This window comes from Callospermophilus lateralis, chromosome 2 (assembly GCF_048772815.1).
Source record: "Callospermophilus lateralis isolate mCalLat2 chromosome 2, mCalLat2.hap1, whole genome shotgun sequence".
Lineage (NCBI taxonomy): Eukaryota > Metazoa > Chordata > Mammalia > Rodentia > Sciuridae > Callospermophilus > Callospermophilus lateralis.
Window position 1 is genome coordinate 176,056,509 of NC_135306.1, and position 17,625 is coordinate 176,074,133.

Consider the following 17,625-nt stretch of genomic DNA (forward strand, 5'->3'; position numbering starts at 1 on the left):
TTGAATTCAACTATCAAATGAAATTCTCTTCATTTTCTTTAGAGAGTCATAATGCAGAAATAGCAATCAATCCCCACAAGTGTAAATTTTTAAGAAGTATGTTCAAATATATATGAGTTAGTTTGCAGACATCCAAACACACATGAGAGTAGAGGGACTATCATATCTGTAGCTTTAATTTCACTTCTGGAATCTCAAAAACCAAAACACATTGATATCTATTTACTGAACCCTAGTAGCAAAACTAAATATTTATTTTGTATTAGCTAGTGGAAAAAAACAACAACAACAACAAAAAGAAACCCTACTAAATCTCCTAAGAACTCTTTATTGTATCTGTTTGTTTTCTAAAACCCAGTGAAGTAAAATTAGATGATTCTACAATTTGACCTACAGTGCTGTTTTATTCTGTTCAAATTTGTGACAGATGTAATTTTTTTTTGACATTTCCATTGTTCTGACTCAAGATGGGTTTTCTAGTAACTTTTTATAGAAAGTTTAATTTTATGAATATGGTTTTTGAAAACTTTCAAGTGAGATGCACTTAGAGACAATGTTATTCTTACATTTTGGGTTGTCTGGCAGACAGCTTTATTCGCTATTCCCTTAATCTTCAAGTAATAAAGAACTGGTGACAGCCCTTGGACAGGAAAGGTCTTCATCTCATCCAGAATCCATTATTTGCTTCTTTTCTTCCTGAGCCTTTTTCCCCAAATCATTTTCCTTAGCAAACTATGAGTCATACCTTCAGTTGTATCAATCACCCACTTAATTATTGTTTTCCACATCACCTTCAATGATGAATTCACAGATGAAGCTTTTGATCACAACCAAAAGTTTTAAAAATATTTAAATGTTGTTTTAAATGAGGTTTAAGGCATGCAAAAGTTACTTTTTTTAATGTTTAAAAGTTATGTACCTAAAGAAAATATTGATTTCGGGAATTTATTCAGAATCATTGCCAATTTACTACATATTAGTTTTGCCAATACATTTAAAATTTTGCTAGTTTGAATTATAAGAATCCTCTTCCATTACCTTGGAAGGTATAGAAAGAACTAAATAAATTATAATAGTTTCCTCTTGCTTAGTTTTAATTTCATATTCTGGCTGAATATCTTTTTGTAAGAATGTGTTAGTTATCTAAAAACATACCTCTTGTTCCTGAAATGCTTTACTCCAAGCAATATTGATTAATTTTTTTTTTTATTTCTGATTACTGAAAACTGGAGAAATTATACATTATCTTTTTTTGTAGTTTGAAATGATAGATAACAGCTTAAGATATAGGAGACTTGGAATTCTTTGCCCAATAGTAGTACTAATTTAGTTTGGCACATGTGGCTTCTATACAATTGATTGCCAGTAGCTGTGTAGTGTAGATCCAGTAACTTATCATGGCTGCACCTTACGGATTCCTTATCTGCAGAATGAGGAAGAACCTACCCTAGATATTTACTATGTGAACTAGTAGTGAACTAGTTGAATTAATTTTTGTCAGTTGCTCAGACTGGTATCTTCCATGTAATACGAGCTTGGTAAATAGCTTCTTTGATTATAGGGAGAAAGATGAGGAATGGAGCTACACAAAATTTAAAAGTTCAGAAGAAAAATGGCAGGATTCATCTGGAACTGAAAAAGTGCTGCTTCCTCTGACTGGAACTCTGATCAACATCCTTTAGGTCTTGAATCAAATTTTATTTTCTTAGGGGATCTTTTTCTGAGCCTCCAGAGGAGATAGGTATTCCTGTTTGTTATACATTATTGGAATCATGTGTCATGTGCATTTTCCTTTCATAACACTTTTTTTTTTTTTTTTTTTGGTACTGGGAATGGAACCCAGGGTGCTCTGCCACTGAGCTATATCTCCAGTCCTCTTCATGTAGGGTCACACTAAGTTGCTGAGGCTGGCTTCAAACTTGCCATCTTCCTGCCTCAGCCTCCTGGGTAGCTGGAATTACAAATGTGTTCCACTGTGCATGGCCATAGCACTTCTAATAATTTAAAATTATAGGGTTTTTTTTGAAATTATTTATTCAATGAATGTTTTTTCTGGATTGTCTTCTATGAAGTCATAGAAATGTTTGTCTAGTTTTCCATTGTGTATTCAGTACTTAGTTCATGTATTAAATATACTTGTATACTTACCTAATATATTAAAGATACTCTTTAGAAGTATTCATAGAAAAATTATAATACAGAACCTGGAAAATTAAAATTAACAAAGCAACAACTCATTTTGCTTAAATGCTTTTACATCATTTCAAAACAAAATCTCTGTACTTTCCTCTCAGTTTTGTCATGAACACAAAATTGGTCTAAAAAAATCAAATCTGAAAAAAATCATTGGTCAAAATATATCCAAAAAATATGTGTTTCCATTGTTGAGAAAAATGATATTTGTTTTAAAAGTTAGATCTATGAACTGAATCTTAAATGTATTTGAGAATTATTCTTCTGGTCCAGTAAATAACAGATAATCCAAGAAAATGTAAGTCCATTCTATATGGAAAGCACATATAAGATAAAAAAAGAAACAAATGAAGTTTTTCTCTTTACAAAGCACATTCATATGAGTCATTCTGGATACTGGTTACTCTCTATTTCAAGTCAGCATTAGTCCCTGATCAATAGTCTAATCATAGCAACTGCAAGAGGCTAGGTCCAGTAATTCTCTTCCCATTGTTCTTCCAAGTCCAATATTGTTTTTGTGAAAAGTGGTAGGAAGTATACCTTGACCTTTTGAGTTCCCATAACATTTTACTTTAGCTTCTTCTATTGCCTTCTCTTATAACAAACTACTGAGCTCTAAGTAGCATACTTAAAATGTTATTTTAAAATTAGTTTGCAAAGCCTGTGGTGACTCACCTTGTAATGGGTTCTGTAGACCCTCTCTATATTTCTTCACTTTTGGTTGGGTGGTAGTGGCTACACAGTTTGGGTGAAACAAGTACCATTTGCCAAGATGCAACATGCATTTAAAGATTTTATTTTTCTTGATGATGAATGTTATTTTAGAAAGCATTTATGTTTGTTTATTTTTTTTTTGTAGCAACTTATTATCTCTGTTTTGTATTTGGTACAAATTAGTTGACTTATTTGGTCTTGAATATTTGAGGTGTCATTATGTGATATGCTAATTTAGGCATTTATTTTTATCGACATTCTGTTTATTTACTCTGTCTCATATACAATATTTTTCTTTTTTTTAAATACTGGGGATTGAACCCATCAGTGCTTAACCACTGAGCCACATCTCCAACCCTTTTTTATTTTGTACAGGGTCTTCTATGTTGCTTAGAGCCTCACTAAGTGGCTGAGGCTGGCTTCCAACTTGCAATCCTCCTGCCTCAGCCTCTTGAGCCACTGGGATTACGGGCATGTGCCACCATGCCTGGCTACAATATTTGTCTATGAAATTAAGTTTCAAGGTAAAGTTTTTTTGTTTTTTAATGTTTTTAGTTATAGATGGACACAATACCTTTATTTTATTTATTTATCTTTATGTGGTGCTGAGCATCGAACCCAGTGCCTCACATGTGCTAGGCAAGCTCTCTACCACTGAGCCACAATTCCAGCCGATATCAAGATAAATTTTCTGTTTTACCTTTTTTTCTTTCTGGAAAGAGAAACTAGACATTGAATGTATTCATAAAAAGGAAGGATGTTCCACTTGAGTCCAATGTTTGATGGAAAGAGTATTTTTATTATTATTGTTTTGGTACTGGGATTTGATCCCAGGGGCACTTAACCACTGAGCATATCCCCAGCCCTTTTTAAAATTTTATTTAGAAACAGGGTCTTTCTGAGTTGCTTAGAGTTTCACTAAGTTGCTGCCAGTGGTTTTGAACTCGTGCTCCTCCTGCTTAAGCCTTCCAAGCCCCTGGGATTACTGGCGTGCACCACCTCACCTGGCTAGGGAAGAGTATTATAGATAATAGCAATTTAGAGTTCCTATAATATTTTACAGTTGCAGAGCACTTTAATATATTATTGTCTGTACTTTTTATTAGTACTAATCTCAGTAGTATTTTGTAAAAAGTACTGTCAAATGTAGAAAGGAGAAGTTCTGTTCTGTTGGAACCAAGTAGTAATAAATGACATTGGTTGGTTTTGAATGCTTCTACATAATAGATTGTATAGTCTGCTTTTTTCCTTCATCATAGGTGTTAATTCTTGTAAGTGATCAGGTTTTAAGATGTTAAGGGTATGCCTCGCTTCCTTTAATAGCTTGGGACAGCCAATTTGGTCTAATATATCTAGACAATAGATATATGCAGTCACTTGAAGCATCTTATGCTGTTCCTTCACGAACTCTCTGCAGACGAGTCTAGACACATCTCATTGTTCAGCTTACTGGATTTTTAAGAACTTCATCCTAAATTGATTTCTCATTCTCACAAGAAAACCTTATATTTTCAATGACAGAATACATGAGAAAGTTCTCGAAGAGTGATATGAGATAAACTGTCTAGTGAAATTCTTCATTAGAAATGAAAATAGAGAAAAAAGTGGGTGTGGGCGGGATGGGGGAAAGAGTATAAGTGGATGATTTGAAGGAGCCCAGTGTTAATGCTTAAAAAGGAAACAAATGTTCTAAGTTTCTGTCTTCTGTTTTCTCTAATACCTTGCTACCATAAGTATCTTCTCAGATATATATATATATATATATATATATATATATATATATATATATATATATTTGTGTCACATAAAAATTTATATATGACAGCAGAATGCATTACAATTCTTATTACACATATAGAGCACAATTTTTCATATCTCTGGTTGTATACAGAATATCTTCACATCAATTCGTGTCTTCATACTTGTACTATGGATAATAATGATCATCACATCACACCATCATTAATAACCCCATGCCCCCTTCCTTTCCCTCCAACCCCTCTGCCCTTTCTAGAGTTCGACTATTCCTCCATGCTCCCTCTCCCCTTTAACAAAAATAATGAAACAATTATAACTTATTCTGTTCCCACTCCACCCTATTTTAAGCGGAATTCATAATGATTATATGAACAATTTTCCTACCAGTAAAGAATATAATCACCAAGATGATTTTTCTTTGAAAAATACATGTGAAACCAACATTTTTGAGTAAAAAGTCTTGACCTTTTTTTCAGTTTAAAAATCACCACATAGGGCTTTGGGTACAGCTTAGTGCTTATGTATCATTCCCAAGTCCCTGGGTTCAATCCCCATCATCAAAATAAAATAATAAAAAATAGTAAATTACTTTTGAACCAGCTTATCTTGTTAGGGAATTTAGAATTTAAATGCAGACTGAAAATTTTCCGAAGGGAGAATGGAGATGACTATGAGAGATAAATGTTTTCCTATTTTTATATTTATTTCAGTAACATTCATTGTGTTAGTAATAGAAACCACCCAGCTTTTTCTAAAGTTAAACTTATCTCTAAGGAACCTTTGCTTAAAGATACGATCGACAGCATATACTCTGATAAAAATGTGTCCCCCAAAAGTCCATGGGTTGGACATTTAATCCTCAAATTCATATGTTAATGAAGGGGCCTTTGAGAGGTTGTTAAGATTAGATGAAATTATGTTAATGATGACATTAGTGACTTTATAAGAAGAGAGAGACCCAAGCCTAGCATCCTTGCTTTGTCTCACCTTTTAATGCCTTCTACCACGTTGTGATACAATAAGGCCCTCACCAGATGCCAAGAAAATGCCATTAATCATACTATTGGGTGCTCACTTTGGCAGCACTTACACTAAAATTGGAACGATACAGAGAAGATTAGCATGGCCCCTGCGCAAGGATGACACGCAAATTTGTGAAGCGTTCCATATTTTTTAATAATAAAAAAAAAGAAAAAAAATCATACTATTGGGACTTTTCAGGTTCTAGTACTGTGAGCCAAATAAACTCCTTTATAAATTACCCAGTCTCAGGTATTTTCATATAGCAACAGAAAATGGACTAAGACAGCATACATAATAAAAATTTTATTTCAACAAAATTTTAGGTAGATATTAAAATTTATTTTGAGGCTTATATCAGGGACATAACAATAAGTTCTGCTTAAGATAACTATGTTTTCTAAAAAATCAGTGGTTTTAATGTTAAATTCCCCATTTTAAGTGAAATATTCTATAGGTGGCTTGATACCATACTGGTTTCTTCGTGCTGATGTTACTATTTCTGAGCCTTTTTCACTTGTATAAAGATAGATAAGCAGCCTTCCAAAACTTTGAAATCTTTTTTTGTTGTTGTTGTTGTTTGTTTACTTTTGTTTTTAGGGTATTCTGTTGTGAAGTTTTGAACCTAAGCCCACTAATCTGACACATTTAGTTTGATAATTACATATGGGGGGAAAAAAAAAACCCAATACCTCAATGCTGCATGTCTCTGAGACCTTCATTGTTTCACTGTGGTAATAAGAATTGTAAGAATTAAATAGAAATAAAATAGCATCAAACCCATTTTTGACACACATGTGCGATTTTGAATTAGGATAATTATGTGGTATGTACCATTTTAATCACTATAACTCTTAACTTCTTGTTTTCTTTCCATATTTATTAATGGTGTTGTATAGATTGGTTAAAAATATAGGAGTAGAAAAACAACTCACCAGAATAATAGTTTAATCTCAGGTAAAGGGTGCTATTAGGTACTGCTGTGTTTTTCCCCCCAGGGGTATAATTGTTAGAAGCTTTTCCCCTAGTGTGGTAATGTTTAGGTGGTGGGGCCTTTAAGAGGTAAGGCCTAGTGGGTGGTCCCTGGGTCATTGGAGCTCTGCCCTCAGGAAGGATTAAGGTGCTTTTTGTGGGACCCTGTCTTAACACCCTCCCCCGCCATATTATAATTATGCATAGTAATGGTGTGGGATTCATTGTTACATATTTGTATATACATACAATATAACAGTATAACTTGGCCAATATCAGTCCCTAGTGTTTCCACTGTCCTTTCCCTTCTCTCTCCTCCTGGTCCCTTTACTGATCTCCCTTCAATTTTCTTGAGATTCCTCCACACCCATACCTTTCTTTTCTTTTTCCTCTGTGGCTTCCACATATAAGAAAAGATATAACTCCTGACTTTTGAGTTTGGCTTATTTTGTTATCATGTTCTCAAGTTACATCCACATTCCTGCAAATAACAATTTCATTCTTTGTGACTGAATTAAACTCCATTGTGTATATATACCACAATTTCTTTATGCATTTATCTATTGATGGACACCTAGGCTTGTTCCATAATTTGACTATTTTGAATTTTGCTGCTATAAACATTGGCATGCATGTATTGCTATAGTATGCTAACTTTAATCTTTAGAATAAATATTGAGTAGTGGTATAGGTAGGTCATATGGTGGTCCATTGCTGGTCTTTCGAAGAATCCCCCTACTAATTTCTATGTGGTTGTACTAAGTATAATCTCACCAATGGTGTAAAAGTGTTCCTTTTTCTCCATATCCTCTCCATTATTTATTATTGTTTGTAATCTCAATGGCTGCCCTTCTAACTTGAGTAAGATGAAATCTCAGTGTGGTTTTGATTTGCATTTCCCTTATTGCTAAAGATGTTGAACATTTTTTTTTTCATTTATTTGTTGGCTGTTTGTATTTCTTTTGAGAAGTGTCAATTTAGTTCATTTGCCCATTTATTTATTGGGCTATTTGTGGTTTTTTTGGTGTTAAGTTTTTTTTTTTTTTCTATAACTTTATTTATTTATTTTTATGTGGTGCTGAGGCTCGAACCCAAGGGCCTTGCACATGGTAGGTGAGCACTCTACCACTGAACCACACTCCCCCTGGTGTAAAGTTTTTTGAGTTCTTTATATATTCAGGATTTTGAGTTCTTTACATATTCTGGCGTTTTGAGTTTTTTACATGATCCTCTATCAGAAGTGTAGCTGGCAAAGATTTTCTCCCATTCTTTAGGTTCTCAATTCACGTTTTGAATTGTTATTTTTATTGTGCAGAAACTTTTTAATTTGAAGCCATTCCATATGTTAATTCTTTTTCAAAAAAATATTTTCAGTTGTAGATGGACACAGCACCTTTATTTTATTTATTTTCATGTGGTGCTGAGGATGGAACCCAGTGCCTCACATGTGCGCTCCACCACTGCAGTACAGCCCCAGGCCCCATTTGTTAATTCTTGTTATTATTATTATTAGGAGTTCTATTGAGATAGTCTTTACTTGCATCAGTATGTTGGAGTGTTGACCTACATTTTTTCCTAGGAGTTACATAGTTACTAATTCCTAGATGTTTGATCCATTTTGAGTTGACTTTTGTGCAGGCTGAGATAAGGATCTAGTTTCACTTTTTTACATATGGAAACCTAGTTTCCCCATTTACTTAAAAAAGTTATTTTTTCTCCAATATATATTTTTGATACATTTTCAAGAATCAGATGACTTTATGTGGATTTGTTACTGTGAATCCTGCTTTAATTCTTTTCTCCCTCACTTTAAAAAATTGGTGCATTATAGTTGTGCATATGGTGGAAATTATTGTTACATATTCTTACATCCACACGATCTAATGACATAAGTTGACCAATGTCACTCTCCATCACTTACCTCTTTCTCGCTTCTTCCTACTTACCTTCTAGTCTGTTTCCTATATTCTAGTGATCTCCCTTTGGTTTTCATGAATTTACCTACCCCACACCCTGCCCACCTGTTTTCTGTTCCTTTTCCCTCTGTAATTTCTGCATATGAGAGTAAACATAAGACCCTCACTAGCAATTATTATTGTTTGTATTCTTGATGACTGCCATTTTGCCCTCTTAATAATTGGGTTGTTTATTTGGTGTTAAGTTTTTTGAGTTCTTTATTTAGATTTTATTTCTCTGTCAGAAGAGTAGGTAGCAAAGATTTTCTCCCTTTCTGTAGGTTCTCTCTTCACATTCTGAATTCTTTCCTTTGTTGTGCAGAACTTTTAAATTTAATGACATCTTATTTATTAACTCTTGACCTTATTTTCTTAGCTTTGGGAGCCCTGACTTATGGTTGTTAGTCTGCAGAGAGGGTTTTCTGACAGAGCTGTGGCATTTGGGAGAAGAAAGCTGCCAATTTAAATGTGGACACCAGCAGAATTAATACTGTAACTTCACTTTTCCCTCTTCCTCTGAACTGCTGGTGTCTCCCATTGTTTCTTTCAGCCAGTAGGTAAAATGAAAGAAAGATAAAATGAAAGATAAAATGAAGTTATCCATACCCATTTATGATATTCACTTTGATAATTACAAATAATTTATTAATTTTTAATGACTCTGAAGGAGGATATAGTCCCCAAATTTTCATTTTCTTTTCTAGAAACTGAGGTTTCTAAAACCTGACATTTTCAAAATCTTATCATTACTTAGGAGAAGTATATGAACTTCTCATAACCTCTGTATACTTATATCAAACAACGAAATGCTTCTATTATCAAAATAATAACCAAAGGCCATCTTTTCTATAGTGAATTTTCTGGGGAATTATAATTTGATGTAGTCACTCCCTTTTCTAATTTGAAAAGTGTGTCTTTCTTACAGCATTTATCTTTTCATAGTATTACTACTATGGTAGTCTTTATGTAGAACATTGAGACCTAAGGAAATAAAGACCCTGGGAGAAGTATAAATCCATCTTCTTACATACCACCTAACTCATAGCCATCAAAGTCATTTGCTCTTTAAGTGAAAGAAAGCCCACCTCTTTTTGCCATAAATTCATAAACTACTTTGTACACTGGCTCTTCATCAATTACAGATTAAGACGATTAAATTTTATTCAGTGTCTCTTTATTCTAACATTCCACCAAACAAACCTTTACATGAAAGATAAAATCTTTTGGTTGTTTGTTATCCCCACCATATTTATTTTGGTAATCTCTAGATCTCTCAACAAGTTGCGAACCACATAAAAATTCAATAGATTCTTATTGATTTAATTTTTAAAAATTATTTTATATTATGTCCCTGCCCCCAGTAATTTGATATGACTTTTCCCCAAGTCTTAAATGTACAAGAACAAATGTCAAAATGTGAGTATGGTTTTCTTCCACAATTCAGTAGAATCAATATAGTATTAGGCCAATTAGATCAGGATTTGTGGAGGTTTTTTTTTTTGTGTGTGTGTGTGTGTGTATGTGTGTGTGGTGTGTGGTTTTGTTTATTGTGGCAGTGGGGCATCATTGAAGAGCTTGAAGATAAGGAGTGACTTAGTTAAATTTCTATTTTTTATAGGCTACTTAGATGGCAGGTAGTTTGTTTATGGGCAGGAGGCTAGTATATTCTATTAAAGATAATAAATGTTTGAACCCAAACAGTGGTAATCAAGAATATTGAAGGAAGGAATTGAAAAAGCAGTAGTGGTGATGAATTGGATGAAAAAGGAAGAAAGCCTGATATCCTGTGTTTTTCTGTGAGTAACCAGATGGCGAGTACTGCTGCATGATATGGAGAACTGGTAAAGGAAAATCAGGTTTAGGGATGGTGAATTAAATTTTAGATTTGAGCATTTGAAGTATCTAAGGGAAATCTATGTATTCCTGTCCAGAAGGCAGTTTGCAGAAATATTCTGAAGAGAATATTGGAAGAGAAGACAAGATTAGCAATAATAATTTAAGGGTCTATTGGAAGGCATTGTTGAAATTCAAAAAGGAATGAGGTTAATCATTGAATGAATGTTAAAAAATTGATCTCCATTTATTGATTGGGCTTTTTTTGGGGTGCTTAGCTTTTTGAGTTCTTTATATATACTAAAGATTAGTGCTCTCTCTGATATGTGAGGGGTAAAGATTTTCTACCAAGCTGTAGGCTGTCTATTCACCTTACAGATTGTTTCTTTGCTGAGAAGAAACTTTTGAGTTCATCCCTTTCATTGATTCTTTTAATACTTGTGCCAAAGGAATCTTATTAAGGAAGTTGGGGCCTAATCCCATATGATGCAGATTAGAGCCTACTTTTTCTTCTCTTAGATGTAGGTCCTCTGGTTTTATTCCTAGGTCCTTGATCCATTTTGAGTTGAATTTTGTACATGGTGAGAGAGAGAGGTTTAATTTCATTTTGGTCCAAATGGATTTCCAGTTTTCTCAGAACCATTTGTTGAAGAGGCTATTTCTCCAATGTATGTTTTTAAGCACCGAAAACCCAAATAACCCAATCAATAAATGGGCCAAGGACCTGAATAGACACTTCTCAGAAGATGATATACAATCCGTCAACAAATATATGAAAAAATGTTCATCATCACTAGCAATCAGAGAATTGCAATTCAAAACCACTCTAAGATTTCATCTCACTCCTATCAGAATGGCAGCTATTATGAAGACAAAGAACAATATGTGTTGGCAAGGATGTGGGGAAAAAGGTAAACTCATATGTTGATGGTGGAGCTGCAAATTGGTATAGCCAATATGGAAAGCACGATGGAGATTTCTTGGAAAATTGTGAATGAAACCACTATTTGACCCAGCTATCCCTCTCCTCAGTCTATACCCAAAGGACTTAAAAAAAGCATACTACAGGGACACAGCCACATCAATGTTTATAGCAGCACAATTTACAATAGCTATGGAAGCAACCTAGATGCCCTTCAATAGATGAATGGATTAAAAAATGTGGCATATATACACAGTGGAATATTACTCAGCAATAAAAGAGAATAAAATCATGGCATTTGTAGGTAAATGGATGGAATTAGATAAGATAATGCTAAGTGAAGTTAGCCAATACCCAAAAGACCAAATGTCGAATGTTTTCTCTGATATTAGGAGGCTGATTCATAGTTGGGTAGGGAGGTGAAACATGGGAGGAATAGACAAACTCTAGATAGGGCAGAGGGGTGGAACGGGAAGGGAGGGGGCATGGGATTAGAAATGATGGTGGAATGTGATGGACATTATTATCCAAAATACATATATGAAGACATGAATTTCTGTGAATATACTTTGTATACAACCAGAGATATGAAAAATTGTGTAATAAGAATTGTAATGCATTCTGCTGTTATATATAAATAAAAAATTAATTAAAAAAATTGTGCTCCAAAGATGGGAACTACATAGAAATTAACATTATGAATTCAGTGCCAAAAGACAATGTAAGGAAGGAGAGAGAGAGAAGGAACTGTAAAAAATATGCAGAGAGCCAAAACACTGGTAGCAAGGAAATAGTTTTAAGACACAGGGCTATCAACAGTAGCAGATGAACCCAAATTTCATAAAGCTAGAGCTAAGAAATATTTTTGAGTTGATAATTAAATGGTTACCTTAGGGAGAACAGTTTCAATGGGTTAATGAATGGTTCAGTGGGAATCAGTTCTTGTATGGAAAATACAGGAAGGAAAAGCAAGTCTAAATTTAGTTGAAAAAATTTGGATGAGAAGATGAGGTGAGAAGTGGATAATGAATTTTCAGAGAAGGCTTTTGTGTTCTTGTGTACAAGTGTGTGTTTATGGGTAAATAGGTATTTCCTTTGTAAGGATTCAGTCGACCAGAGTAGAAGCTTGAAAGTCTAGGTGAGGGAATATCTGGTAAAGGCTGTAGAATCTTGATTCAAGGATATAATGTATAAAAAATTGTTCTTGGGTAGAAAAGAATTATTTTTTCATTTAGGACTTGAAATAAGAGTAAGTGATTGAAGATATTTTTATGGACGAAAGATCAGAAGAATTGAGAGAAATCCAGTCTGACGGCCTCCATTTTCATAATAAAGTCAAAGACAATGTTGGTAAATATTACATGTTGTTGGAAGAGGTCATTGAGATAGGGGTTTGAGGATATTGTTAAAAATTTACGATAATCATTTTGTGTGATTTCTTTGAGTAGTACTTAGCTGCCAAATAGAGGATTAATTTGTGAATTTATTAGATGAAATGTTTTTTTTCTCTGTGTAAAAATAATTTGAGCATTAATCTGAGATTATGGTTTAGTTGATGAGACAGGAGTTCAAAGGAAAGAAAGGTTGATAGAGAGAAAGTGGTTCTTGAGACTCTGTTGAGATCTAGACTGGTTTGGGGTGCAAGACAGTCCATGAAGGGCTCTCATAGATTGAGAATGCAAAGGAGGAATGAGGAGAATTTTCTAAGTGTTGGTTTGCTGATGGGGAGGCTCTAGTAGAGAGATAGAAAGTAATTGGTGAGGCGCACAAGCTAAGAGGCGAGAACTGCAATAGAGTAATAGGTTCAGGAATATTTGAATCAACAGTAAAAAATGTGGGTACAGTGTAGTGGTTAAAAGCATGGGCTCTGGATCTCTGCTGTTGATTAGATAAGGTCCATTATCTCTCTGTGTTCAATTTTCATATGCAGAATGGAATGGTAGTTCCTATCTTATTGGAATATTTTGAGGACTTAACAATATATCCATATAAAGTGGGTATAATGTGTCTGGCACATAGTAAACACTCTGTATTTCTGATTATTTCTTATTGATACATCTGGAATGAAGCAGAGAACAATATGATTTGGGGCAGTGGGGATGAGAGAGGGAGAAAATGAAAACATAAGCAGGTGTGCCCATGCAAGAACTGAATTAGATGTGATTTAAAGAATAGAGTATTTGAATTTAAAATTTCAGAGTTAGAATGGGTTGATATGATTGAAAAGTCTAGCAGTTGATTGTGAGAGGTGAAAGTCATTAGATATGAAATGGACATATTGATGAAGTATCAGAGTTTTGTATTCATAAATAGAAAAAATGAATGCATTATCTGCAAAGGCATATTGTATTATCCACTTAAATATGACCGACTGGCATTGCTAATGTGACTTGATTTTCTGAAATTGAAAAATAGTAAAGTTCTGCTTAATTTATGTGTAAGTACATGCCTAGAAAATTCAGCATATATTAAATCTTTATAAAAAGAACTGTGTGTAAATATACAAAGAGTGCATGTTCTCATGTGGAAGTCAAATAAATTGATTTCATAGAGTAGAATAGTGATCACTAGAGATTAGGAAGGGGGGAAAGTGGGCATATAGAGAGATCAGATAATAAGTACCAAAATACAGTTAGATTGGAAGACTAAGTTCTGTGTTTTAAATAGCACACCTCGGTGACTGTAGCTTAAAATTTATTATATATTTTGTAAACAAACTAGAAGGGCAGAGTTCATAGGTTTCCAACACAAGTAATAAATGTTTAAGATAGAAGTGGATTACCCTGATTTTTTTTTGTGGTGGTAGGGGCCTACTGGGAATTGAACTCAGGGTCATTTGGATCCTGAACCATATCCCCAGCCCTATTTTGTATTTTTATTTAGAGACAGGGCCTCGCTTTGTTATTTAGTACCTCACTTTTGCTGAGGCTAGATTTGAACTGTCAATCCTCTTGCCTCAGCCTCCCAAGCTGCTGGGATTACAGATGTGCACCACCATGCCTGGATGATTACCCTGATTTGATTACTAACTATTGTACGCATATATCAGATTGTTACACTATACTCTCTAAGTATGTACAACTTACATGTCAATTTTTTTTTAAAAAAAGCATGATTTAAAAATGAAGTTTGGTTTCAGGCTTAGGCAAATGTTTCTGTCCCTCTTCATAAACAGACATTTTAAGTCATGCAAAATTTGGATCATTTTATTTTGTAGTAATGCACAATGCGTTTATGTACTGCAGGATACACCATATTCTTCTGCCTCACCTTTTAAGTGCCAATGGTATCCTACAGTTCTTTTATCATAGGCAAACACATTTTTAAAATTCCTACATTGAACATTATTAGGTTAGGGAAAAGAGGGCAGAAAGCAATATGTGTATTAAACCTAGTGAGAAGGTTTAATTTTGCACAGTGATCATGATATAGGGATGTGAGATAGAGAACCAACTGGCAACTGAATTTTAGGTAGAATCCTGGTAAAATTGCCATGGTATAAGGTGGTTAAATTTTCTTTCCATCACCACCTTCTGCCCATGTTTATCTCTTCCCCTAAGTTACCCCTACTCTAGGTGTATCTGGTAGCCTGGTCATTTTAACACTTGATCCAAATAAGAATTCTTCATTGTATTTGGTAAAGAATATAATTTACACATGAATTTTCTTTTAACTAAATTTGTGTTTCTGTTCTTTCTACTATCATTTCAGACATTTCTTTTCCATCAAAAGACAGGTGCAAATGCCTGACTTTCCCATGAAAATGTTTATTTCTCTTATTTTTTCTTGCTATAGATAAATGAGTTGCATAAAAATGTATTGTTAGAGTTCTGTTTGCTTGTGAGCATATTCAGATGCACTAAGATGCAATGCAGTCAATTAAGATAGTCACTGCAGTTTCATCTTAAAACTGATAACCTTACTAGAATACTCTGTGGTTAGTTTTAAGTGTTTTTGTTGTTTTGAAAGTATCATCTCATTTATTGCAGTTTACTTCTGGTGATCCTAATCAAATACAACTATTAGTGCTAGACACAGTGGTGCACGCCTGTAATCCCAGCACCTTGGGAGGCTGAGGCAGGAGGATTGCAAGTTCAAAGCCAGCATCAGCAGTTTAGCGAGACCCTGCACAACTTAGCTAGACCCTGTCTCTAAATAAAAAATAAAAAGGAGGTTGGGGATGTGGCTCTGTGGTTAAGCACCTCTGAGTTCAACCCCTGGAACCAAAACAAATAAACAATAAAACCCACAACTACTGCTTTCAAAAGATCAGTGTCATAAAATCTATAAAATTGGACAATTTAAGTATTGTGTTTTGTTGTAAATTAGGTGATTTCTGTAATGTGGAACAGTATTTTTTTATTTTAAATAAATATTTAGGATGATAAAAAAAAATGATCTTTTACCTAAGGAATTAAACTAGTATGATGAGGTTTTTTAGCTTTCCTTGAGAAAGTAAAAGTCATAGTAAAGAAACATATGTGTGCCTTGTGAAATGTATTCCTAGTTTTAATCTTTTCCCTAGAGGAAATAGCCCTTACCACAGAAATCATGGTGAATAGCATTAATTGTTGTGCTTCTTGGGTCTTCCTGCAGAGAGAAGCTAGAGTTGTAAAAAACCTCTTTTTTGCCCAATAAAGGTCATAGCAATAGACATGGTCTTGAAATGGAACACTTAATGGTCACATAGCTGATTTAAATGGTTCTGTTTAATTATATCACAATTATATTCATGGGTAGCATCTCTTTAATATCACTTTTTTTCTTATTAAAATGTGTATCATTTTTGTGTGAGGAAAATTAGATATTTCATAAAATCCAATTTATTCTTGTTCCTTAACATTAATACATTAGTGTATTTTTAAACTGGTAGGAAATAATTTTGCTCTGTCGTTTTTGTTTTTGTTTTTTTCTCACATCTTGAATCAACTAAATCAGTTAATTTCACTTGCTTTCTTTTTACCACTCTGCTAGGGATTGACTCCAGGGCCTTGTGTGTGCTAGGCAAATTGCTCTACCACTGAGCTATATCCCTTTTTGACTCACCTGCTTTTTAAGTTTATCATGTGGGACATTTGCCCCATGAGATTTTCATAAAGTATAATTGAGTTTATATTAAATGAGTTTTCCAATGATCTCCCCTTTGACAGTTGACTTAAGTGTGGAATGTGGTATATTATAGAAGTATTGCTTCACTTTTAATACATTATATAGTGATTTATTATTTTGTTTGCTTGTTTGTATTTTATAATAAGCACAGACTCCTAAAAAGTTCTGTGAAAATCAAATTTCAAATACTCTTATTTCTGCTTTGTAAGGTAAGAATGTTTTATTTGAACTTAGAGTACTCAATTGAAGTTTATTCATAAAAATTTCCTATGATTGAAGAGATGTATTTTTAAAATTTTCACTATTTTCCCAGATTTGTAAGTCCACAGACTTATTAGGATAATGAGGCATGAAGAATTTAATTACAGTTTCTAAGTGTTATTAAATAAAGTTTTGATTGGTGATATTTAGAAATGTTAGAAAGGACAAAATCCTAACTCTGGGTATAGTTTAATTGTCTTCTAATTGAAAGAGAAAAGGTAAGATCTTAGAGGGTACAGTAGTTTTATAATCTTTTCTTCTTTAGAATATTTAGAAAAATTGATTTTGAAATATCTGTTGAAGTAGTTGGACTAGAAATGGTGGTTGAAGGATACTTGGTGGTTGCAGAATGTTTTAAAGGGTTTTGTTTGTTTGTTTGTTTCTTTCAGGAAAGAATGCCTTGGGGATGGGAGTTGTGAATCATTAAGTATAGGATTTCAAGGCAATTTTGGGCTTATTGTAATCTAGGTCCTAGGGTTTAATCTATTGGGGAAGATTTCAGAAAAAGAGTAAATTTGTTAACACACTTCAGTAGCCAGTTTACAAGATGGCTTCCATTAATCTTTATCTCCTGATATTCATACTCCTCTTATGTAGTTCCCTCACACTTTGAATTGGGTTGACCTGTATAACTAATAAAATACAATGGAGAAGATAATGTGTGACTTCTGAAGTTTAGTCATAAAAGAAATTGTGGGTTCTTCCATGCTATCCTTGAATTACTTGCTTTGCAAAGGTTAGCTGCCATGCTGTTAGGATGCTTAAATAGCCCACGGGAAACCTTCCTAATGTAGAACTAAGACTTCCTTTAATAATCAGCACTAAGTAGGTGTGTAGGTGAGCCATTTGGAGATTGAGCTGTCTTGGAGACAGATCCTCAAGCCCCAG

At 33.9% G+C, this 17,625-nt stretch overlaps 1 protein-coding gene and 1 non-coding gene across 3 annotated transcripts in view; both read left to right on the top strand.

Annotated features, from left to right (window-relative positions):
- Positions 1–17,625, top strand: part of Mettl15 (methyltransferase 15, mitochondrial 12S rRNA N4-cytidine) — a 220,074-nt gene that overhangs the window by 9,061 nt on the left and 193,388 nt on the right. The gene's annotated exons all lie outside the window — the stretch shown is intronic.
- On the top strand, positions 5,733–5,839 carry LOC143393328 (U6 spliceosomal RNA). Its single transcript, XR_013090614.1, has one exon. It is a non-coding gene; the product is annotated as a U6 spliceosomal RNA (small nuclear RNA).